We start from the raw sequence: 25,612 nt of genomic DNA, 5'->3' as shown, positions 1-25,612 counted from the left end.
ACCCCTACCCGAACTAAAAGTGAGAGCACCCCATGCCCAAAACACTGTAACTCCAAAACATCTGAGCGCGACCCGCGCCCTACCCAGGCTAAGCTTGAGCGCCCCCTGCGCTCTAACACCCGTGGGCACGAAAAATCCCAATTTTTTGTGGGTTGTTCCAGGATCATTTGCAGCTGTTCTAGAGAGTAGTTTTGGATGACATCTCCTACAATCATACCTGAGCAGTCTTTCGAAGACTTGTTCCAAAGCGCCACCTATGGTGCTTGGTTTCGCGAGGTGATCATACACGTAGGCTGGGAACCGCTAATGGTAAGAGCTGATGAACTTTATTCTCCCGCACTTACATTTTATTTTTATGATAATTGTAAGTTCTTTGATAGACCAGATGAGAACAAGTATTCTCCATCACCATTGGGATGAACCGATGGAAATTTCCAGGTTTTTGCTAGCCTTTGTTCTGGGACTTGCTATGCCCGGTGAAATACAAGACTCATGGGCCTATTTGGTAGATAATATGTACATGTATAACTATGAGGATTTGCATGAGCATTACGGGGCAGGAATCTTTAGGATAGAGGACCAAGGGGAATATAACGTCTCCCTTGGTAGCATGTCTATGAACGTGGGCACTGTTATGTTTTGGATCATGCATGCTAAATATTAAAGGGGAATGGCATTATTCTTCTGTGAATGACAAAACTTGTGATATTTCCCTTGCCTTAGCTGGGGGACGTACACTCTATGATATTCCCCAGACCCGTATGTCTAGTTTAGCCCGAGCATATTGCATGAGGCATAAGTACCTTCTTATGCTTGTTTTAGTTTGCCGTATTATGCTATGTTTCTTCCCTGTTTTTTGTGCCCGCTTCACGGATTGGGTTGGGGTCTACATTGTGAGACCCACCAATTGTATTATTCGATCTTTTTGTGCAATGACTTGGCAATGGTGGAGGATACAGCCGCATCAGGTTGCTCCTTACACCCCATCCGACCAAGTGGCGCTTGATAGGTTAGCTATAGTAAATGATAAATGGCGTGAAACCTGGCAAATCATCATGGCATGGCAGGATGCGAAGGAACCTCATTTCTTTATAGAAGAGGTTAATGACTTTTAAAAGCGGGAGGTAAGGTAAGTTTTTAGTTTCAGTTCGTGTCTGCTTATGTCCCAAGCAATTTACTTCTTATAAACCCATAACGGGTGGAACTCATCTAGAGTTGCGTCAGTTTTATTTTCTATATTAGTATGTTTTAACCTTGTTTTGCAGATGTTCCAGAATTCACGCATTTCCATGGTATTTTTCTATCCTTTTTATTTCAATACTTTGAGGACAAAGCATGCTTCTTGTTTGGGGGTGGCATAAAAACACGTGTAATTAAGGCATCTGTTAGGATATAGATATGTACAATATGCACTTATTTTCTAGTTAAAAATTCAAAATTTTCAAAAAAATAAAATAAATAGTTTATGTTATACACTTAGAAATATTGGTATTATTTTCTTTCTCTATGCTCTTAATAATCTAGAAGTCTCACGTAGCTTTTGTATTAAAATAATTTTTAGAATCTTAGGTTAATATGTAGGTAATATCTATGATTGTTAGCAGTAAATTTCTAAAATCTAGGCTAGAGTACTTATTCTACAAATCCTGTGAGAATATAGCCTAAAACCTTATATGAGTGAAACATTTGAGAAATGACACAAGGGAGAAGTAAAATCCGGATAGAGAAATCACACGTCCACTTGCTTGATCACTATACCATATCATAAGCGAGAATTTAGGCCATCTTGGATCGATATAGCCAGAAATTCAAACCTTATGAAATTATTTTCCGCTGGTCGCCCCTCTGAGCCTTTCTTTAGCCTTCCATAACCGCAAATCCTTTAACCTTTCACAAAATAAAATAATCAGCCTACCCATTCTTTGAATGAGTCTGAGAATATAGATGAAGAATAGAAAAGAGAAAGACCTTTGAAATCAAGAATTTGTTAGTCACTTCAAATAAGAAAAGAAAGTTTCCATCCAAATAAAAAATATATATCTAAAATAAAAAATAAAGAAAATAAAGAGTTAGAACTCCAAAAATAGAATCAAAAGAGTCAAAAGTCAAAGGAAAAGAAAAATATGGCTAAGGATGGAAACAAAGTGTAGAAGCAAAAGTAAAGAACAAGGTTTTCTCTAATTACATAATATGAAGACTCTATTATCTCAGACTTGTCCTTTTTGAATATCCATTTTCTTCCTTCTTAAACCATCTCCTAATCCCCGCAACGCCTAATAAAGACCTCTAGCTCAATTAGGAATAGGTTAGTGTGATAGTAAGTGGCAGATGTGTTTGATCGACTCCGGCTTCCTTGTGTCATTGAGATTGTAAGGTAAAGTGTACCCACTGCGCACTGGAGTAGCGAAACTTGAGCAGAAAAATCAAAGAGGTTTTTGTCTTGACATTTATGTGAGGACCTACTTAAGGACGCTATTCCGAGTTTTCATAAACGGACCTGCTAGTCCATTTCATAGTATTACTCATTGTATATATGTTTATTCATAGATGCTTGATTCTTATACATATATTAGCTTAGGTTTCGACTTGATTATTCTGTATTCATTGCTAATGAGATGTATAGATAATTGAGCATAAATAAGGAAACAATAGTTTTATTTCTTAGTCGTTGTAGTATAGATGAAGTTTGTCAGTACCTTCACTGAAAAACTCTCACGAGGCTATAACTCGTCCACTAGGAAATTCCTAGTGGTTTAAGGCCTTGTTGCATATAGTCAGACGGCAACCAAGTGATCACAAGCTTAACAATATCATAGTCAAAACTCAAAATAGAGCTAATATTCGCGGCCAAAATTCAGCAATTTGGACATGAATTTATTTCAATGGGTGTGTTTCCGAAATCTCTCAAACATTACAAAAACATCGCTATTAAAAATTAAGCCTTAGTGAGGATTTGTTATGTTTTAATTTAGTTTCACTACAGGAAAAAAGGTTTTATATCACTGTTAAAAACAGTCACAAAAAGTCTTTTGTCACTGTTTTTTTTTTTCCCAAAACCGTAACGGAGTGAAAGTCATTTATTTTTTCCCCAAAATCGTCACAAATATTTGTTCCAGACTAGCCTCTCTCTACCATAAAAAACGGTAACAACTGCTCAAAAACCGTCACAACAAATCATATAATTTGTGATGGTTTTAAATAAACGGTTATGCATTCATCCTTTTTAATTGTCATAAAACCATAAAAAAAACAGTAACAACTACTCAAAAACCGTCACAACAAATTATATCATTTATGACGGTTTTAAATAAACTGTTATGCATTCATCCATTCTAACGGTCATAAAAAGTACCATTAGTCATAACGGTTTGGGTAACACAGTGATATGTATATATTACTCTTTTTTTTATTAAAAAAAATATCGTGAATATATATATAAAAACCTCCAAAATTGGGACTTGCAATAAACTACACACCTGAATAAACTACATATCTGAATATGTTAATTTCATTGAAACATTCCAATCCCATTAGATATAATAAATATATATTTGTACTTCATCGTAAAACGTAATGAAATAAATAACACATTTCCAATCTAATTCATATTAAATATAATCAATCTAATCCAAATATCCAAATGAAAAAAATAACTTAATCTCGTCAAAATCGATCACCTACATATATGTCTTTAGTCTTATGGTTTATCTTCATCTTGAGGATAGTTCATAATACATTCTTGGTTGAACATAACAAAATCCATTCGAACTTCATTTATCTCCTTGTCGGTGAATGCCTTTTTATGGCTAAGATTTTTTAGCTGGAATATAAGAAACAACAAGTTTAATATTTTGCAAAATAGAGAAAAAAAAAAGTTAAAAACACAGTTGCTAAAGATATCAAGCATAAATTAAGTTAAAATATGAGAGACATTTTACTTACTTTCAATGGCAAAGGAGAAGGATCGCTCATTATGCCCCGCATGAAATAGTGCATTGCATGAATACCACATTGTTTACCATCTGGTTGCATAGAGCCCTGCAAAAATATGAAATTGAATTAGGAATGTTATACACCAAGTACATATATAAATAGTAACTGTAATCGTTTACCTTAATGTGGTGCCAACATGGTTTTTGAGAACTTCTATTCGCTTGGATCCATTTTACAGCTATTAACGCATTTCAAGTTAAAAATTTAAACAATTAATGTCAAAATAAGAAAAAAAAAAAAAAGGTCTACATATATAATAAAAAATATATACCAATCAATATGTATGGAAATAGTTATGTACGTGTTGATAATGATTTCCATGTCACCAGTGCCGAATCCAACCAATAAACATCCATACTAAACAAGTCGATGACTATCACAATCCAATGGAACCTAAAACCGAACAAGTTAACTAGCATTAAATATATACTTGTAACCAATTATGATCAATTCAACAATACCAATATAATATATATCCATACCATGGATTGGAAGGAATTAAAACAATTTCATTCATGCTTGTTTCTCTCAGTCTATCAAGAACAAGTTTAGTTTTTACTTTTGAATCCACAGTACTAAAGACAGTCGGGTTGACAAATATATATCCATCTCTAGAACTTACAAATTTCTCATAAAAACATATGAAATGTGAAAACAACAACTCATTTTATATTCCATGTGAAGACAACAACTTAGTAGGTACGGTTAATAAGAGCTTTCACCATGTAACTTGTGTATCTTAACTAAAGAGTACAACGCTAATAAGTTGTTGTGATAAAGTGGGCGCTTAATAGTGTTACATCAGAATATTTTTAAGGAATGCAGTTGTAATGCCGCAAAATCAAAATAAAGATTTCGAGGCATTAATAAGACTACGTTCAATATTAATAATTTAAAATTAACGATAAACCATCATATATTTCTTTTTTTTTACAAATATTTCGGCAGAGTTCCCTTTGTATTTTCAACATTTCATATACTTAAAACTTGTCATAACCTGAAAATCAAAATAACCTAATATTCATATATCAACCCTTCTAAGTTATATATAACTTTACATAGTTTGAAAACCTAAACATATCTACCGCTAATCGATTTCTTACCTAAATCTTACCATTCTCATCATCATTTGGATCCTCTCGTCGTCTTTTTACCATTGCACAAGAAAATTCAAGCAATGCCTAACGTGACTAATAAACGCACTAATAAGAAAAGAAAAATCGATCAAATTAATAAACTATCAGGAGAGGGCATTCAAAACAAATTGAATAGGTCTTAAAAAGATGCATACACCCAATGTCATATACACCAAACATATGAGAGAATCTTCCTTAATACACAAGACGCCTAATTAACAATAAAATCTATCAAGGATGATAAGTCACTAAAATGAAATCAAACAAGAAAAAGGCATCCGTTTCTCAAAGACCTACACCAATCGTACTTAACAGGGTGTATGTTTACAGCTACAAAACACAAGCATTTAACATATTTTACTATCTCAGCCCAAGTATGTTAAACTTCATAACAAGTAAAAGCAATGAGGAAATACAACATGAGATGGAAATACATATTAAGAGTCCATTCATGGTTCCAAGAAGAAACCTTGTAACAATTGCCATCCAAAAGCTTCTACTTAGGCCAAACAAGTTGTTGAACACGACCTTGTAAACATAATTAACAAGTTAAAACAGTGGACCTAAGAACAGTCTCCAAAATAACAAGCTTAATTTCATTCTAGACAGTTGCCACAAAAGTATAAGGCCTAGATTAACTAACACTGAAGCAGTTCCGACCACGATAACAGGTTTCCGACCATATCTATCAGCAATAACTCCCCAAAGAATGGAAGTCAGCCCCCTTCAGAACATGAATGTTGCCCTGTCAAGACATGAAACTTATAGTAAAGAGTGCAATATACCTCTGAGTACTATTTTTAAAGGCTACACTACAGTCCACTCTAGGTTGCTGCAGGCCACTCTTCAGGCCACGTCAGGTTGCCATAGGCCACACTGCCCAAGTCATGGAACACACTTCAGTTCAACATAACAGACCATGTTTTCTTTACATATTTTCTCTAACAAATGTCAGATGGAGTACCAAAGATAACTTGTTCCCAAACGTGAATATATTATCACCATATAGCTTAGTATAACATCTATCAAAGGATCAAATGCTTGTTTCATTCCAATATAGAATATCTATTTCTAAATAGTAAAACATCTATGTCAGACTACCCAAAGTGAATTAGAGCACTAAAAAAATCAATACAAGTTTTTCAAGACAAAAGGAAGATTTATGAGCTTACCAAATGAACAAGTATCTCCTCCTTATATATTCTCCTATGTCCGCAAATAGTCGCCCCTCTCTAAACTTACTGCAACATCATAACACCTTAAATTCAGTTCATTGGAATATGTCCTAATCCAATGAAATCAAATGCCAAGTTTAATTCAATATATGTTAACTGAGAAAAAGAACCGTACTCACATCGATTCATTTAGTGATAAAAATGATATTCAGAGCAGCCAGGCCGTAAGGAGAGAATTTGGACAGCCAAAATCTTGGCCTATAGTCTTCATTGGTTAAATAAATAAACTTTAAAAACAATAGACAGTGGATTTTGGGTGTTTACACTTCATTCCCAAAAGACAAAGACCTTTAGGCATTCATCGAAAAAAAAAACCCTTCAGGCATATTTGATCGATTACGAGACAGTCTTAATAACAACAGATCTGTAAAGTCTGCTAGTTATTGGCAGCATATCTAAGATTCCGATTGACGATTTTGAGTATATGTGGAAAATAAACAATACTCTGAACACACTCATCTCCTTAGCCTCCTCGGCATTGAGCAACAACATTATAGTCGTAGTCTCAATATACTTCCTAAGCCACATCAATAACAAATTCAATGACAATGCAGTAAGCACGCGCAGTACATAACACTAACTAAAAACAAAACTAGACAACCAAACATTTCATAGAGCTAACATTCTCACAAATAAATTAAACGGAGAAGACTACAGACTTAACAAACTTGACCAGAGTATGAAATCAGAAAAAGGGAACTTAAATCTTACAGTCCAACTTACTTGCACTAAGCTCAATTTCTGTTCATTGTGTAAACGATCGAGAAGTTCTATCAGGCGATTTCCAAACAAGAACCAAGGTATCAAAGACCACACGATTAGTTTGCAACCAGTCAGGTACCAATTTGACCAATGATGAGATGAGAGCATGCCCCTAATTAAAGATAAGAATCGGGGTTTGAGCCAAGCTTTAAAGGTGGATTATCAAGAACCTCGGCTGAAGAGGTAACAAAGGCTTTCATCATTCACTAAAGAAGCCAGCAGGGTTGGAGATCCTGGCAGAGTCGATCCATCCATTCTTCTAAAGCATTGAGGAAAAGCACTTGCAACTATCTTTTGAGGTGACCTTGCAAGTTCCTCTCTCAATGATAGGTCAGCATTTACTTCTTAAAGGAATCTTGTCTGAATCAAAGAGATTAATGTTAACACCAATTTCAGTTAACATGAAATATCAAATATGTCGTCAACATCAAAAAAGATTGCAATTAATAAACATATTTTTATTCCTAATTGTAACAAACCAGATGCAAAACACACCGAATCTCAAAAACCAATTTATGTACTAGTTTTAGCCTGGGTTTATAGAGGGTTGAACATTCAAAAACAGATAAAATTCTATTGCAGCCCAGCAACATTTCCCAACTAGTAAAATAATTGAGACTAAAATCAACAATAAGAACTAACACCCAAATCAAAATAAAGCATACGATAACACTAAATAAAGGATGCGATATGGGTGTTGAACCCAAGGATATAATTCAAATGTCAAAGAACTTGACACAAATACTTTAAATATACATACTCTAAGCATGTGTTGTCTAGAGTTAAAAGCAATATGCCGCATGACTATACAGCTACCAAGGAAGCTAGAAGTCTAACTTATCAACCATATTTCGTTCAGCGCACACCCTCCAAATCAGAACAACGTAACTATTATATATGAAACAACTAATGAAAACCAATTCCATAGCTTTTAATTGCACTTAGCAAATACGAGATAAACTAAATTATTTATAATAGTTATAACAAGTCTATGATCTTTTAAGTAAAGAGTGCAGTAGTTACTTAGATAGTTTACTATGCAATCTAAGCTCTTTGACTACAAACTACTTCATGCAGCCCCTTGAAAAGAACACCTACCAGATCTACTAATTGAATCACTTGAGTATAGCAAGTAATCATGTACTCCTCTTAATCAACTAAGCGAAGTTTCGCATAAAACAACTACCTCCTAGTTTATAAATACTTTGAGTATAGTTAAAGAAAAGGGTGAAGTGAGCATGCAACCAAACAATAAAGTACTTGTACAGTGATAATAAAGCCATTGTACTGCACCATAAACCATGTCACTACGAACTAACCATTAATGTTGAGTGGATAAGTCCGTCACTTCTCCATCGTGCTTTCCAACAAGTTGGACAGCATCAATCAGCTTGTTAATAGGACACTTTATTGCTTCCTCTACAGAAAATACTTCTTTTTTTTCAAATTGAATTGTATCAATTTTCTGCACATATTTTCCGATCCCAACTACCAAATATTCCTATAAATGGTCAATTAGAAGTTACTAAGTACTAACACACTCACTAACAGTAAAAACACCACTTATATAAATATATCTTCCACCAATTACGATAACGCAAAGAGTATCCTATCAAAATATTACTATAACTTAAAAAAAACACTTGCAAGTCGAGAGCGAGACATTACCTGTTTATGAGAATGCCAACAAACTCGTGGATGTACCGATGCTCCCTCTACTACTATTTGAACCGTGACAACTGTTTCTCCAGTAATTTGTTGCTTCTTTTATGCATCCGGACCTTCGTTAATTTTCCAGACAAAGAGCCTTCCATCTTCGCTCACACTGCACAGAATGAGAGAACGAACTAAGCATTTTCCCATAGCAATCAGATAAAGACAACTTATTTCTAAAACAAAACTAGAAATATTATCCAATAATTATAACATTCTCTCACTCTACTTACTGTCAACATCTCATTATTTTGGACATCATCTAACATAAAAATTATTAAAGCAATGTGATTACTAACGAAGGAAATCATGATCTACTCTAAGTACCCATACTCAACGATTAAAACGCCAACAAAATTAATTTCAGAATTAGAATATACTTGACAGACAAATGAAGAGATTACAAGAAAATTTAAAACTTACAGATTAGACGAAACACTTCGTAGAATCCAGATCTGGAAAAACTAAAACTCAATCGAAATGGCAAGAGTGATAGAAATGGGGTTTGAAGATATGAGAAGGAGAGGAGAGGATGTGGCTAGATGATTTGTTTTGATCAAGAGATGGTTTCTCATTTTTGAATCTGATGTGAATTGGGTGGAGGGGTTTCACTCTTTCAAAGAGTTGAGATTGAGAAGAAACCCGATGGTCTTTCGAGTTTGGCCTTTGTCGTGAGTAACACGTCTTGCTGATTTCAATTTTTTATTACCTAAAATCTTTATACCTTTGACACCTATATGCCGTCACTAATTTTTTCCAAAATTTTCTTAAAAAAATAAAATAAACTTTTGATTTATTGTGACGCTAAAAAACGAATACTGATGCATAATTGCCAAATCACAAAGTTTATGACGCCATTTTGGCATCACAAAGCCTCAAAAATCTCTGTCACAAAAATGCAATTATGGTATAGTGGTGGGTGTGTTTTCAAAGTAGTTTTAATGGGCTGGAGTTGTGGGCAGGACCAAAAAATAGATGGGTTGTCACATAAAGGCAGGGGGAATATGTAACTGTTTTAGTAGAATGGTCACAAATAGTACTCCACACATATGCCCTTACCTAGAAAAAAAAAACATTTGTGACAGTTTCTGAGCCGACCTTCACCAAAAACTTTTTAAAACAGTCACAAAAACCCTGTTTTGCCATTTGTGATTGTTTCAAACAGAACAATCACAAATAACATTTTAAAACAGTCACAAAAACCCTTTTTTTTACTAGTGTTTATCATTACTTTGAGCTTCAAGTTTGATTCTTTCACCACTATAGAGATAGAAAGTGTTAGAATTAAACTAAAGAATGAAATTTTGAGTTCACTAAAGAAATTGGTGAATAAACTTATCTCTCGTGCTAGTTAGTCTTGGTGTTGAATCATTACGGAACAACATAAAGATGAAAACTTTGCAATGAAACTACGTTAAACATAATAAGGATTTGACAAAAGTGGGTTTGAACTCTCTCCATACTCTCTTCCATTAAATCTATTTCTTTTAATTGATTAGTTTAGTTGATTTAAAATTTTCATTGGTTAAAGTAGTATAACAAATCACAAAAAAAATCTTTTGCTCTCCTTTAATCCCCATAGTTTTTACTCTAGTTAGTTTTCTCTCTACTCGTTTTAGGTGGATTTGACCTATTTACTTAAGCTATATCACAATACATATTTAGAGAGTAAGGTATTGACCATAATCAAGTTTAACACGTGTGTTAATCTTTAGCATGTACGTCGTATTTGGTTATTATCGCCCGTTGTCTTTCAAGTATGTGTTATGTTTGTTTACATGTTATTTTATTCTAATCAATTAAAATGATTTCCATAGAAAATAATCTAGTGTTATTATTTAATACATGTTATTATTCTCTATGGAAATGTGGTGATAATGATTTTCAAATTTTGGTTTATCGTTTACTCAAGAGGTTTAAGGATTTGGGTAGTGTCATGATCATTTCTCTATGGTTTTTTTTTTGTTTTTTTGTGGTTTTGTGTATCACATCATTTTAAGCACTTAAGACCATCATATGCATTATGCATGAATAATCGCACACTAATTGTTTTTATGAATCATACATTTCTCACCACATTACACTGATTATCCAGTTGTTATACTACTAAAATAAGGGCTTTTTGTGTCACTTTTTAAGTGACACAAGAAGTCACTTGTGTTACTTTTGAAATTAATTCTGAAGTGACCTAACATCCCCCGACACAGCGACACATTAAGTATACTAGTTGTGTCACTTTTGGACCAGAGTGAGATATAAATACGTCAAAAGCGACACATTAAGTATACTAGTTGTGACCAGAGTGTGACATAAGTACGTCAAAAGCGACACAAAAGCCCCCACTTCTTGTGTCACTTTTGGAAATCAACTCCGTGTAACTCGTATGAAAAAAAAAAAAAGTGATACATAAGAGTAGTCAATTGTGTCACTTTTAATTGATATTATGTCACTTTTTTCAAAAGTGAGACAAATGAAAATAATTTTTTTTTTAAAACCTTTTCTCATTTTTATATTCGATCGTATTTGTTTCTGCATCCTATACGTCATAACCAAAATCCCATTAACCTGCTTTATGACATAAACAACATCCATATACATTTATCAAAACATCACAACCAAAATCGCCTTAACCTGTTTTATGATATGGAAACATCACTCAGGAAAAAAGAAACAACATTCATCAAAACAATTAACTTCTATTGATTTCATGGATCAAACCTAGTATCTATTATCCAGTTTGACTCCCAACAAAATAAGTCATTCCAATACCAAAAGAATCACAATAAAGATAACAAAAAAAAAATTACATGACACTAACGTTATCTTGTTGTGCGCACTTCCAACACCAAATAACCTAACTACCATCTATTCATTTGCCAATCGATCCATGCATCCACATCACGAAATCCTCATTCCACAATAACTATAAAAAATTAAAGAGTAAGTGAATCAAGAAGGGTATGGTATATTACAAAAGTAAGAAAAAAAAATCAATAAGAATAGTATACGTTAGCAAAATAGTCCAACAATCTTCATGGGAATTTCATATAAAGAACGAAGTTGACCAAAGCAGCATATTTGTCACCTTTCACCTCAACACAGGCAATCAAAAGAACCAGTTTATCCCACTAATAGAAAAGATTGATTAATGCATGGTGATTATTATAGCGTGTGATCTTCACATAGTATCGTGTCAAGCATGTCAATTATTCATGAACAATCATACCTATACATGTAAGGTACTAATATCGAATTCTCCAAGAGAAGAATTGAGAAGTTCCACCAAAATCATCAATTCTTAACTTTCCATCCTGAAAGCATCAAACATATTTACATTCAAAAATCTAGCAGCAGCATAGTGATTCTAATAATTATTATTTTTGTAAAGAAAGAATGCATTTAAAATAAATTAGTGAACAGAGACAATTACCACATAATCTGACTCCGATCCGGAGTTCCTAAATTCTCCACTGTTTTTGGATTGGACATTTCATCAAACTGCACAAATGCATTTCCACCTACACAGGCATCAGGCATGACTACCTCAAAACTATACTCCAAAAGAGTTGCATGGTCTTCATCATTGGACTTGTGTCTAACTGGGAATTAACTCTCAACAAAATGCAATCAAATGTGATGATAGTAATAATGTGGACAATCAAAATTCACCACCCATTTCTCATGTAAAAATAGAAAATAGGCATACAGTTAGGGAGTTGGAAACAATTCGCTCCATCTTCAATTCATCTCAAGTTGCAGTAGCTCAGGCCTTCTATTTGTTCATTATGTTGCGACAAGTCAAGCATAAAGACTATAAGTCTTATAACCAAAATTTACATAAATGTAACCAAATGGTCAATGCAGCGGAGGCAACTTACATTGCAGCTCAAAGTTTCAGACCAGAATCTCAAACCTTACTTGTATTCAATTAAAATCAACCGTTCACAAGTTCGATCTGCTTTTATAAAAATCCTTCAGTATAGCAAAGAAGATGATATTGAAAAATTGAGTGGTCTGAACTAGCTAGGGAAAAAAAACAGTAATCAAGTGCATTCAAGATCGAGTCAAAACTAGTCGGTTCAAAATGTGAGAACGAAATTGGAAAAACGCAAGCGAAATGATGTGGTAGTGCACACCATAAGCACCTAACCATTCCATCACAAAAAAAAACCAAAAATAAGAGTAGATGCAACTTTAATAGTAGGTTCCAACTTGTATTGAATGAAAACATAAAGATATACTTCATAGTTCCAAATGCAAAAGCAAAAGCAGCAACTATGTATAAAAAGAAAGATAAAGTGAAGTGTTAAACTGTTCGAGTCCAGGTTGCCAAACTGTGAGACGTGACCCAATAAACTTCTATGCCTGTCACAAATTCATTCTCTATACCATAGTACAAAATATCCCAATATATCGCGATATTTGGGGATATCTATCCATATTTCAGAAAAATATATTAAAATATCACGATATGTTTAGAGATATATACGACTGCAAATATCAGTTATATTTCGATAATATTTGCGATATTTTGTGATATTTTGCGATATTTGGCGATATTTTATATATATAACAATTTTATTTAATATTTACCATTATATTTCAAATAAATATAAATAATGTATCATGATATATCAAGAAATATCCACGATATTTGTCGATATTTTGGATATATCCACAATATTTGCATGTGAAACAATGTCAAATATCCCCAAAGAGGGGAATATATCGACGATACATATCCAGAAATTGAATATCGATAAATACCCATATCCTGATATTTTGTACTATGCTCTATACTACAGCGTACAAACAGCTATAGTGACAAATACAAGTTTACTTAACAAGGAAGATCAACCATACAAGAAGTGAGTCAAGTGATAGAAGGTGTAGTTTTATTATTGATTTAGCAAACAGTTAGGTATAGTTTTATTATTGATTTAGCAAACAGTTACCATCAAAAAGTGACTTCCATAAAGGGACGTGCGGTTAGCTCAAATCTTGGCTGCTGGTGAGGACCACATTTAATGTAACGTGTTCATGCACGCGCTTAAAAACCAGTTTCAACCTTTCAATAAGTCAACTGAAGAAAACATAGAAAATTTTTGTCCACTTAAGCACCTAAGCTTAAAGGCACTTTGATTATTACTCTATCAAAATTCAAAAGTATGGATGTATGATGTTTGCTTCTTCTCTTTTCTTTTGTTTCACCACAGGTTATTGGTTCTTAGTTACGCACCCCAAATGATAATTTTAGCTCTGTAAATAATTATGAAATTACATTCCGTTTTTCTTGATACAATATGAATGAAGAAAATAGGAATGTTAAAACATACAGTTTTTCTTGATACAAATAGGATTGCTAAAAGCTACACTTGAAGCAATAAGTGTAATTCAGCTAGTCATTGGTGCATGCATAATACCACACGACTCTCATTATTAACACTTCGTTAAGGAAATGCATGCACTTATATATTACTATATATCAATATGAAAAGTTAGTTATAATCTTATGAGGCTCAAGGAAATAAACTTGAAACTTACAGGCAGTAGAAGTCTGCATAACTATAATTTATGTAGCGAGCCAGCGAGAGTAGTTAACGTGTGAAATTGAGACTTCAGAGAGTGCAGAGTACACAAGGTAACTTGGCTCGTATCACTTGAATTTGATATAAACGCTTACGAGGTCCACTTTATAAAGTAGGTACACCTTCCTACATAGTATATACTAAGATTAGCATGTATTAACACCCTGGAAAGGCATTACATCCTTATGAGGGTAGATCACAAGGAAGTCTCCTTTACATAATATATAGATATGCATTTGTGCAGGAACTAACTAGCAACCAATAAAACTGAAACATGAATGAATACCGAAAGGAAAACTTTGTCTGACATTTTATCAAATAGATATCACGCAACTTGCCTAGCTAGTTAATGCCTTACATAGTATGCAACATATGAGATCAGTAGCATGTCTCGGCTCCTTCTCTCCCTCCCTTAAAGCATTCAAGCCCGTATTAGAGGGAATTCTACTGATTTGAAACTAACAACACATAAAATGCCCTCATTTTTTTTTAATTCCATCATTTTCTACTGAAATAAGATCAGTAACAAGTATAACTCATACAAGAAAACCCCTATCTTTCTCAACTGTTAAAAAATTAACTAAAGTATTGATCTTGTACCCATTTCCTAATCCAAGTCAGACAAAATTAAATCAAACTAGTGAATTTTATTAAGCAAGAGAAGAAGAAAGAATATCTTTACAACGCACATACTGTTCAACACCACATTAATAAAATTAATAGAAATCCCCACCTTAATTAATAGAAAATTAATAAAAATTAATAGAGGGAGAACCGATTGAGGAGCTTACCAAATTGATCTTTCCCTTTTGAGCTACCCACAATTAAACTGCCAAAAGACGAATCTCATCACAGCACCTGAAAAGCAGGGAAGAGAAAGGCTTACCTCACATGCCTAACACTAACTGAGTGAATTGAGGGTGTTGAGAAGAAGGAGAAGATTCCACTTTGCACTAGTTGGGCCAAAAAAAACTTCCGGTGCAGATTGGAGTTTGGGGAGTTAGTGTGTAGGAAGAAGACTGGGTAACAGAGAGAGAGAGAACTCATGCCCTTGTGTGAGGGATCATGGATTTCTATCATTATTGGGATGATGGGCTCTTTAAGGCACGTGCGCTCTAGGAAACATTTGTGTGTGTCGCTTTTTTGTTCAAATTCAAAATACGGTAAATATTTGACGTGTAGCCTTATCTGCAAGTGACACATTAAATTTCTCTATTCGTGGCGCATCTGACCAAAGTGGCACATTAAATATCTCTAAATGTACCGCTTCTGACCAAAGTGACACATAAACCTGATTTCAATTTTGTCACTTTCTTAACATGTCACAACTAGCCAAATGTTCTAAACAAGTGACACATAAGATTTTGGTGTGTCACTTTTTTTCAATAAGTGACACGAGGCTTAAAAATAAAGTGACAAAAAGAGCCCTTCTTTTAGTAGTGGTTATATATATTGAAATTAATTGATTCAACATTCTATTTAATTGCTCTTGGAACCATTGAGCCGCAATATGATTTGGTTAGGTTTCCTAACTTTAGAGAGTGGTGAGAGTTCTATTAGATACACTATCTACTAAAAATAGTTTCAATCATATTTAATTCATGCGCATTGAGATATTGGAGGAGACTAAAATGTTTTATACGAATCTGGTATGGTGCATGCTTGTTAAAATATGATTTCGATGGTTACATATAAAATAATATATTCTTCTCCAAGATGGAGGCAATATATAGAGGGATTACATCCTATATAGGAGGAAACAATCTTATCAGGAAGGAAACTAAATCTAATCTTATGAAACAGGAAACTAAATCATTCCTATATTCTAGGATCACTAATAAGATCAATCTACTATTTACATCCTATATATAGCTCATGCTGACACTCCCCCTCAAGTTGAGGCATAGATGTGTATCATGCACAACTTGTCGATTATACCATGGAACACCTTTCCTGAAATTGCTTTCGTAAGCACATCAGCTAATTGGTTCTCGGACTTGACAAATGAAAATTGTATAACCTTTTGATCGAGGTTTTCCTTGATGAAATAACAATCAACTTCAACATGTTTGGTGCGGTCATGTTATATAGGATTCTGGGCAATCTCAATAGCTGCCTTATTATCACAATGAAGATTCATAGGTTTTTCATATGCAATACCTAAATCTTTTAGGACACTCCTAATCCATAACAATTCGCATACACCCTGAGCCATACCTCTGAATTCGGCTTCTACACTTGATCTCGCCACGACCTTCTGCTTCTTGCTTCTCCAAGTGACAATATTGCCTTCCACAAAAGTAAAATAACTAGATGTGGACCTTCTGGTTGTTGGATCACCTGCCCAATTAGAGTCTGTGTATCCTTCAATGTTCGAGGTATCATTTTTTGAGAACAACAACCCTTTGCCCAGAGCATTCTTCAAGTATCTCAAGATACGATATACTGCATTCATATGTAGTTCACTTGGTGCATGCATAAACTGACTGACGACACTCACTGCATAAGCTATATCCGGCCTCGTGTGTGACAGATATATTAATCTCCAAACTAACCGCTGATAACGACCCTTGTCTATTGGAGCTTGATCTGGAAAAAGTCCCAGCTGATGATTCATTTCTATGGGTGTTTCTGCTAGTTTGCAAGAAAGCATTCTAGTTTCGGTTAAAAGATCTATCATATATTTCCATTGTGAAAGAGAAACCCCATGTTTTGATCTTGCAACCTCGATCCCGAAGAAATAGTTAAGTTGCCCCAGATCCTTCATTTCAAATTTAGTAGCCAAATACTCCTGTAATGCTTTCATTTCACATGGGTCATCTCCTATCAGGACCATATCATCAACATACACGATTAGAGCTGTTACCTTCCCTTCTTTGCATTTTATAAACAAGGTATGATCTGAATTACTTTGCTTATAACCGAATGCTTTCATTGTAAAAGAGAACCTCACAAACCAAGCTCTAGGTGATTGTTTCAACCCGTACAGTGACTTTTTTAGTTTACAAACTTCCTGTTTAGACGAAGAACTACATCCAATGCTTGGGGGAAACTCCATGTAGACCTCTTCCTCCAAATCGCCATTGAAGAAAACATTTTTAACATCAAATTGTTTTAGCGGCCAATCTCGATTTGCTGCTATTGATATGAGAATCCGAACTGTATTGATCTTTGCTACAGGTGCAAAAGTCTCTTGATAATCTACCCCATACCTTTGTGTATATCCCTTTGCAACTAATCGTGCTTTATATCTATCAATACTTCCATCTGCTTTGAGCTTCACAGCGAACACCCATCTACACCCAATTGTCTTTTTTCCAACGTGTAATGGAACAAGTTCCCAAGTACCATTACTTTGTAGTGCCTCCATTTCTTCGTTCATCGCCTTTGTCCACTTCGGATCTGTCAATGCATCCTGCACACTACTAGGAATAGATACAGTGGATAATTGATTAATAGCAAGTGCATACAATTCTAACAACCTATGGAAAGACACATGATTGCTAATTGGGTATTTCATCTTTGCTTTAGGATCAGGTTCATATTGTTTCTTTAGGACTCCCTTATTTGATCTTTGTGAATATTTAGGAACATGAGACACATCAGACATGGGATTATGTGTTTTATTGAACTCATCAGACACATCAGACAACTCATCAGACTCATCAGACATGGGATTCGAAATTACCTGAGGAATAACATTATGGGTCGAGATTACCTGAGGAAGAACATTCTGGGTCGATTCTTTAGTTAATGGTGTAGACATAGGTAACAACTCACTCTCATTTTGCTGATTTATCACCCCAACCAGTTCATTCACTTCTTCTAGCTCTATAAACTCATCTCCTTTACCACCTTCTTGTAGCACATTCTCATCACTAGAGCTCTCCCCTTGAAGAGAAGGTTCAGAGACTTCCCTGGAGTAATAAGGTTCTAATTCCCAAAAAGAGGCATCTAAAGTCACATGTAATTTTCAGGTTTGAGGGTCATAGCACCTATATCCTTTCTGAAACTCAAAATAGCCAACAAAGACGCATCATTTAGCACATGGATCAAGTTTATTTCTCAAAGCTTTAGGGATATGAACATATACAGTACAACCAAAGACTCGAGGTTCAAGGTTTGGGAGGTGAGGAACTGAAAGTAAGGAGTGCATCTTTTGTTGGGGGGTTTGAAAGTCTATCACTCAGGAAGGTGTTCAATTAATGAGGTAAGCAGTAGATTTCATAGCCTCTCCCCAATAGAACCGAGGCATGTTCATGCCAAAGAGAGAGGCACGAACAATCTCCATTATTTGTCTATTCTTCCATTCCACCAATCCATTTTGTTGCAGAGTATAAGTGCAAGAGGTCTGATGACGAATCCCATGGTGGCTGAGAAACTTGACTAGTTTGGATGCAGCTACATACTCGGTACCATTGTCGGATTGCAAAACACGAATCTTCTTTTGGTATTGAGTGTCTACAATTTTATGAAATTCTTGAAATGTTGTACAGACATCACTCTTTGTTGTAAGCAAAGACACCCAAGTCATTCTAGTGCACTCATCAATAAATATAACAAAGTAACAAGATTTAGAGATAGAAGGGATTTTCGCAGGACCCCAAACATCAGAGTGAATGACCCTAAAAGGTTCTGAACTTTTATTCAAACTTGGTAAATAAGAAATACGATGGTTCTTAGCCAGTTCACAAATGTTACAATAAAAGACTAAATCATTTTGAACGGAAAAAAGATGTGGTTGTAATTTTCTAAGATACCCAAAAGAAAGATGTCCTAATCTCCGGTGCCACAACAATATAGTGGCTCGAGCTTTATCTGTGCTACTAGTTTGGTTTGCCTAACTGAATTTCGGTCCCCCATTTTCTGTCAACTCCAAGTAGTAGAGTTTACCCCATCTAACACCATAACCAAGAATCTTCCGAGCTAGAATGTCCTAAAAAACACAAAAGGACGGCCAAAACGTTACAGTGCAAGCAAGAGTAGAGGTAATTTGACTAATAGACAACAAATTATATTCAAGGGATGAAACAACAAGGACACTATCTAATGTAAGAGTATTAGATAAGATGACAAAGCCTTTTCCAGTAATTGGAGAGGTATTACCATTCGCTGTAGAGATAACAAATTGGGGAGAAGGGAGAACGGATTGTAACTTACCTAAGTCCCTTGTCATATATCAATAATCCAAGTACTATTCTTAGAAGGTTGTAGAAAAAACGGATGCATTACCAACAATACCTGGGTAGGCAACATTTGTTGTAGGCTGCGATTTGTCTTCCTCCATAGATGCCACCATAGCTTTCCCTGCAATCTTCTTTCTCGGTTTCTTTGTGAAGTCCCACCACTCAGGGTAGCCAATGAGTTCATAACATCGCTGTTTTGAATGACCTGTTTCCCCATAGTGAGCACAGACTAAGATGCCATACTTTCCAGTTGATTGAGTGTTTCGGTTTTTAGACGAAGGTCCAAATCAAGTTTGGTTAGCCAACATAGCCAAGCTCTCAGAGATTAGAGGAGAGCCTCCCATTCTCTGTCTCTGTTGATATTATCTTCTGACATATACATATGTATGTTCCAAATCGAGTTTTGGATCTATTCAATTCGTAAGATTTCTCCACGAACCTGAGAAAATTCGGAGTCGAGTCCACTTAGAAAAATATGAACTCGAAGCCTAGCCATCGTAGAATGCAACTGGACCACCCCTGCAACTGTTCCTTCCTGAGAGATAGTTATGTGATCGATTTCCTGAAAAATAGCAACCAGTTCATTATAGTATGTGGATAATGGTCGACTATTTTGATTGGTAGAAAAAGATCTCTAATTTAATTCAAAGGTACAGGTTCCGTCCGATCCATCATAGAAGGTGTTCGATACAGCCTCCCATATATCCTTGGCTGTGGGGAGACAGATAAATCTCTGCATCAGGGATGGACTCATTGAATCACTAAGCCAACTTTTTACTTTGTGATTCTCTGTAATCCATGTTCCAGGATTGGAGTATCCGAGGTCAGGTTTTCTTGCTTCTCCGGTGAGATATCCAGCCTTGTTGTGAGCGCCAATACGCATCTCCATGAGTTGAGACCATAATGAATAATTGGTCTCATCCAAAGTGATACCAGTGGGAAATGCATAATTGTCTTGGTGGATAATAATATGCGGGTTTGGGTTACGTTCGGTTGATTTGGTTGTAGTGATAGCCATGAGTTATGGTGGTTGATTTGCAAAAAAAGGTTATATATGATTCAGCTGGTTTACTGATACCATGTTAAAACATGATTTCGATGGTTACATATATGATAATATATTCTTCTCCAAGATGGAGGCAATATATAGAGGGATTACATCCTATACAGGAGGAAACAATCTTATCAAGAAGGAAACTAAATCTAATCTTATGAAACAGGAAACTAAATCATTCCTATATTCTAGGATCACTAATAAGATCAATCTACTATTTACATCCCATATCCAGCTCATGCTGACAATGCTCATTTTAAAGGAGTTAATTAAAGCAGCATACGCAACTACAAAATCACAAACATGAAACAATATTGCTTTCCTATTCTTCAAGGGTATTGATTATTGAAACAACACAAAATTATGGACATCTCGTGAAGTAGCAGAAGCAATAGAAATGTGCATAAGAGCTCGAAAGAGATAAACCTGAGAACAACCCAGCTTACATACAGTTGTTCTTGGATACGTTTAAATGTACCTTATATAGACTCCCAAAATCCCCACCACCATCTAAGTAGACTTGGGATTTCTCCAAAGCTATTATTCACAAGGATTTTTCTAAAATGTTTGATTTCTAGAAATTTCCTTCTTTTTAATCTTTATACTAAGACAAAATGATCGTTGAAGTCATTACTTCAGAAAAATAACAAATACTACACAAAGTAAATTAAGCTATATTATGCACCTATTGGGTAAAAAAATGCCCGCTACAGTTTCCACTCTAATTCCTCCATAAACAGCAAATCCTAACAACAACAATCTCTCCATCCGCTACTCAGTAAACCCAAAATTCATTTTGTAAAAGTCAGTAGGTCATGTGCAAAGCAAGTGAGTAGTTTAATTTTCTAAATTTCTAGTCAACTCTTTTGAAGACTGATGATTGGTCAAAAATTAGAAGTGGGGCACTGGCCAAGAGGGAAGTCCTATTATCTTAAAAATTAAAACTGCAAAATTATTCAATACAAATATGCAAACCGTGCTACATATCGTTTTTTTTTAATTCTTCAAACCTGTCCATCGAGATCAGTATGAGCCTCTTTAAATTCTAATTTTAATTCAAGTAGTAATGGTATAAAACGTTAAGGGGTTAATTATACAATTTCATTGACGCTCTTTTAATTTGTTTAAAAATAGGGGTTAATTATATAATTTCAGTTACCTAAGGGAAGTTCTTATAAATTATTAATACATGGGGAGCTTGTTTTAATTTTAGTGAGGGAGATGCTTCTAAATGGTATAAATATGGAAATTAAAATATGCGAGATTCCTTTGCATACAAGTATCTTCCTTCGTAAATCAATATCTTAATATTAAAGCTCCCATAAGGGTATTTTTCTAGCCCCTCTCTTAAAATTCCACATCATCAACTCTTATTAAAACGGAAATTCATATCCTATTGAGAAGAGAAATTCTAGCACTTCTACTTAAAACATGAATCTTTCTCATATTAAAAACGGAAATCACACTTCTAAATTAAAACGGGATCACTCCCCCAATTAAAAAAACGGGTTTTTAAAACTTAATTAAAATAATTTGTTGAGAAATTAAAACAGTTTTAAGACTTGATTAAAATAATTTGTTAGGAAATTAAATCGGGTTAGCACGAAAACCGGAATCACGATTTGTTAGAAAATTTCTATATGTATAGTTATGATTGTTGAGCAAGTTTTTAAAAGAGTCGGTGCATATGCACGAGTCTACCTTCTAGTATACATAAATATCCCTTGGAATATAATTGATGTTCACCTCTTTTGGGTTTACTTATATACCTTAAAGGCTTAAACACAAGTACCCCATTTAGTTACCAAAAAAGTACCTTATTTGTTTCTTTATGATCAATGACTAGGGAAGACAAAACCTTTTTTTATTATGACTTTGAAATTCCTAATATAAAAAAGTTCACATTGGGTTTTGCAGGGATCAACTTCAAACAAGTGACTTGAGGGAATATTTCTTCTCTCTTTCAAAGAATAAGGATTCCATCTTACAAATACATCATACATGTTCTCAGATCTCCAATATTGTGCACCCAAGATACCAAGATATATGTCTCAAGTTCCTCACTCATTGGTAAGTCAAAATGCAACAGTGTAAGTCTGATCCGCTAAGTGCACACTCATATTAAGAGGCTATTAGTGGATATTTACTAATTTAATACACCAAGTGTAATAGCGATTAGGTGTGTATTTGTATAGTAGTCTCGTTCTAGGCATACCAAATGCACCAGCATGAGTGACATGACATTCCAAGAGTCAACCACTCTCAGTGACTGAGACAGCAGTGTTTAACTTTTAAGGAATGCATGGAAACTCATATTTTGAGCTTGAACAATGATAATTGTAAAAACAATAGTTTTACCTACGAACAAGTGATTAAACTCAAATGTAAGTAAAACTAAAGCTTATTTACGTGTTAATTTCAAAGTTCTACTCTCATTATCGATGCAATATTTGGAGCAGAGAATTCGTTCCACTCCTAACTCGTTTAGACGTAAACAATTCCTAGTTATGTTATTCTAATAAAATCGTGAGAGTAATGGATTTGAATTTAACTACGATGGTGAATTAACTACTAAATATGTTATAAATCAACTAAGAAAATTCAATACTAAGATGAAAATATGAGGATGAATTAGGGGAATTTTATTCCACCTTGAGTCGACGTAATAAACTAACATAGAATTTCGTTGTAATCCTAATCTTTACATTTTCACATAAAAATTGAGTATTTCTAATCCCTAATTGTTTCTGGTGATCTCTATCAACTAACAACTAGCATGTGAAGTAATCAAACTCATTCTCATGGTGAACTAATTACTTCTAGAATTGAATAGAACATTACAACCATTTCTATGCTAATTCAATCAAGTTTTCATCAAGGCTTCCTCAAACCCCTCTAATGGAGGTTTTAGCATTAATTCATTAAACTATCATTTCTAGAACAAGAACAATAAGAACGAGACATTATTTAATGAATAACAATTACTTTATTAATCTAATGAACAATAATCTAATGATTCAAAATGAAATAAAACTGAATTAAAACTAATTTAGAACTTGAGTGTTTGAATAACTAATTATGAAATTAAGACAAAACTAACTGTTCTCTATCTAATCTAGTAACCTCACGAGTTTTGCCTTAGTCTTCTTCATATAGAAGAAGCTAGATCCACAATTTCGTGCATGGGCTATGGAGCCATGTTTTGGGTTGGAACATCGAGCCCAAAATCTCATTACTTTAGTCTACAGAGGGGTTTTCAGCTGGAAATGACTTCAACAGCCTTTTCGCCCACTTCTGCTCCTCCGATTGGATCAAAGCCTAAACCATTAGAAAGCTCGTTCTGAGACCGTCATTTTTGACATATGGTAGGCCCAATTCCGAGGTCTGAGTCCAAAGATACAGCCTGTGGAAGTTACATTGACTTTTTGTCGCTTATTTATTCGCAGCGTTGACTTTGACTTTTCAGCTTTGAACGGGCTTTAAAAAGGCTTTTTCTCCTTGAATCTTGGCCTTTAATCCTAGAACTTCTTAGCAACCAACCTTTGCTCCTTTATCTCACAAAAGGGACACATTTCTTCACATATTCGACTCCAATGCCTGAAATACACAAAAGCACAATAACAGTACTAATTCTTACTTATTAATCACATAATTGGTCTAAAATTAATATTGTTAAGGGGTTAAAACTACAGTTTTGGGCTCTTATCAAACAATGACAATGTTAAGACTTAAGAGGGAAGGTATAACCGTATAACTATATGAACCAGCTTCGTCGATAACTTCTTGTCTTTCTCAATCCATCAATAAGGGTATGCTTGATAAAAATTTCTGCTTGAGGGGCAAATATGTAATAGGAAAACAATTTCCCACTTTAAACATTTGTCGGCAAACTAACTAGCAGGAAAATATAATTGTCGTTGCTTGTTTCATCAACTGGCAAAAGTTGGCAAATTGCATTTGCAAGATTTGGCGGTGCTTGATAACATAAATTCGTCAAATAATTCATTCGGCAAATCTACTTGGCAAATTTGATAAATAATTCGACCCTAGTTTTGAATCATCGCTCTCTCTGTGTGAAGGTTAGCCGCCTCAACTCTCTCTCCTTAAAAAAAAATCAAAATTTTACTAGTGATCGTTAAGTCAATTTGACAGATTTCACTCGAAGATTTGATTCATCTCTGTCTTCAATCAAGGTGAGAAATTATTTAAGTTTCTTCTATACTTTAATCTTTAATTTGTTGTTGTCCACTCTATAAAATTGCCCAAAACCCCATTTTGATTGACATAGAGGTATACGAAGAGAGAGGAATTAACAAATCACGGAGACTCTATTTAGATTATGACCCAACACGAGGTTGTTTTGCCTTTTATATAATATGAGTGCTTGAGCAAAATTTTAATCCACCAACATTCTCTTTAGAGACCCTAGTTCTTAGAGTTCAAACAATGAGAAGTTTGAACTCTGAATTTTTTGAAAAAATGAACGTTTTGTACCTTGAACTTTGTTGTTTTTATCAATTTAGGCCAAGAACTATTTTTTTGAGCAAATTAAGCCAACAACTTTAGTTAATGTATCACATTAGGCCACCGTTACAATTCTGTTACTTCAAATGCTTAGGTGGCATGCCGGACGTATATGTGTCCGACCGGAAAGCTCATGTGGCACCCTTGCAGTGGACACATAACAAAGCTTATGTGGATCCTTAAGTCACCCTTATGTCATCCTAAGATCACGCCTGTTGCACGTGTAAACAACTATGGGTATCAAATCTCCAAATCTTTACGTAATTTTTTCCTCTTCTTTACCTTCTCTCAAATCTCCAAATTTATCATTGAAAAAAAAAAAAAAAAAATCTCCAAATTGGAGAACTCTGTTATGTAGTTGTGTTATAATTTTATTTTATTTTTTTTAAATGCTATAGGTACTAAACTGTAGAAAATGAGA

At 34.5% G+C, this 25,612-nt stretch overlaps 1 long non-coding RNA gene across 1 annotated transcript; it reads right to left on the bottom strand.

Annotated features, from left to right (window-relative positions):
* Positions 1-6,934: 6,934 nt before the first annotated feature.
* LOC147476585 (uncharacterized) lies at positions 6,935-9,495 on the bottom strand. Its single transcript, XR_015208445.1, has 4 exons — positions 9,263-9,495; positions 8,795-8,951; positions 8,446-8,627; positions 6,935-7,481 (listed from the first exon to the last, which is right to left on the bottom strand). It is a non-coding gene; the product is annotated as an uncharacterized LOC147476585 (long non-coding RNA).
* Between the last annotated feature and the right edge of the window lie 16,117 nt (positions 9,496-25,612).

The sequence above is a fragment of the Coptis chinensis genome, chromosome 9 (genome assembly GCF_015680905.1).
Source record: "Coptis chinensis isolate HL-2020 chromosome 9, ASM1568090v1, whole genome shotgun sequence".
Lineage (NCBI taxonomy): Eukaryota > Viridiplantae > Streptophyta > Magnoliopsida > Ranunculales > Ranunculaceae > Coptis > Coptis chinensis.
This window is presented reverse-complemented; position numbering and strand designations above follow the sequence as displayed.